This window comes from Juglans microcarpa x Juglans regia, chromosome 1D (genome assembly GCF_004785595.1).
Source record: "Juglans microcarpa x Juglans regia isolate MS1-56 chromosome 1D, Jm3101_v1.0, whole genome shotgun sequence".
Classification (NCBI taxonomy): domain Eukaryota; kingdom Viridiplantae; phylum Streptophyta; class Magnoliopsida; order Fagales; family Juglandaceae; genus Juglans; species Juglans microcarpa x Juglans regia.
This window is the reverse complement of record NC_054594.1, coordinates 15,297,850-15,299,634: the sequence shown is the minus strand read 5'-3', so window position 1 is coordinate 15,299,634 and position 1,785 is coordinate 15,297,850. Positions and strand designations below refer to the sequence as shown.

The following is a 1,785-nucleotide window of genomic DNA, read 5'->3' as shown; positions in this document are numbered from 1 at the left end:
GATAATAATTTATGAATTTTAAAAGTGGTGAATGATTTTTCAAAAGGTTACATTTGGTTTAATCTTTGTTTATAAAGCTATACATTTCGATTGGAAATTTTGAGAATTGCGCTCACAATTAAGTTATTCAATGAATTAAGAATAATTAAAATACCAGACTTGTGCAAAGGATTCCCGACACTTTACTGTTTGTCAAATTTGAGTACTTTTTCTGTTAGTCCTTCTACAATTCTTTTAATTTGTCTCTCTGTGGAATCGACACCCCAAAGCTGTGCTACAACTACCGCATTATTCTTTGGGCGTAATCAAATTTTGACGCTGTTACTAGGGAGACGGCAGAAGAATTGCTAGATAGGTTTTTATTTCAGCAGTTTGTAAATGCGGTAACTTCATTCTCTCTTTTAGCTTGCTGCATTATTTTTTTTTTCTTTCTTTTCATAATATTTTTAGTTTTTAGTATTTTGTTACCTTGCATGCACAAATATAGAGACACCTTGGATAATTTGCTTGTAGGCATGTGGAAGAGTCGAATCAAGTTTTTTAAATCTTTTATTTGAGAATCTATCTAGTCTCGAGGAAATGAGTGAACACGAAAATCAACCCATTAGAACTCTTCATGATTACCTCCACCTTACACGCACAGCCACACCATCATGCATCATGTTTCCAGCTAATACTCGCCAACTAGATTTTAAAACAGGGATGATACAGTTACTCCCTACTTTTCATGGCATGAAAAATGAAAATTCATATGTGCACATTAGGGAGTTTGAGGAAGTAGTTGCGACTTTCCATAGTAAAAAAGCAAATTGTCAAAAAGCAACTGATGATGTTGTGAAACTTAAGTTCTTTCATTTCTCTTTGAATGATAGAGCTAAGAGTTGGCTATACTTACTGAGACCCCGATCTATTGGATCATGGAGTGAGATGACTCATGTCTTTTTTAATAAATACTTTCCCTAACATAAGACTAACGCATGAAAAGGAAAAATCTCCAGCTTTGCACAAAAGGACAGTGAGACTTTGTATCAGTCTTGGGAGAGATTTAAGGAGTTGTTGAGTATGTGTCTTCACCATGGGTATGAGAATTGACGCTTAGTGAGCTAGTTTTATGAGGGACTTACACCTAAAGAGTGTCAATTTGTGGAGATGATGTGTAATAGTGAGTTCTTATAGAAAGATCCTGAGGAGGCTACAGAATACCTCAACGAGCCTGCTGAAAAAGCTCACACTTGGACTGGACCTAGTGCTACTGCGAGCACAAATAGGTCACGACTTGCAGGAAACCCATATGGTGGTAGAATTTACCATATCAGGGAAGATGATAGCCTAAAGGCTAAGGTTGAGATGCTCACTAACGAATTAGATTTGTTAAAAACTAAAGACTTAAGGCTAACACACGTGGCTAATCATGCGGAGTCTTTTGGACCATGTCTTGTGTGTGGAGGGTGGATCACCTCGCCCAAGAATGTCCCACATTTGCTGAGATGAGATGGATGTATGAAGAACAATGTAATGCCTTAGGTATGTACAATAAGCCTTTTACACATTTCTCTGATCCATATAATCTGAGGTGGCGCAATCACCCCAATTTTAGCTGGAAGTATGAAAACCAGCAGCCTCCACGACCCCCTAGATCATATCCTGTACCATATCATGCACTTTCAGCTTCTAAGAGTCCTTTAGAAGACACTTTGCATGCTTTTATTGAGGCACAAAGTACAACCAATCAAAAGTTTGAATCTTTGATTATGCAGGTTATTGAAGAAAATAAGGAGATAAGAA

The 1,785-nt window shown here is 37.1% G+C and overlaps 1 non-coding gene across 1 annotated transcript; it reads right to left on the bottom strand.

Moving 5' to 3' along the window:
• Positions 1 to 974: 974 nt before the first annotated feature.
• LOC121243351 lies at positions 975 to 1,082 on the bottom strand. The gene has a single exon (XR_005936115.1). It is a non-coding gene; the product is annotated as a small nucleolar RNA R71 (small nucleolar RNA).
• Between the last annotated feature and the right edge of the window lie 703 nt (positions 1,083 to 1,785).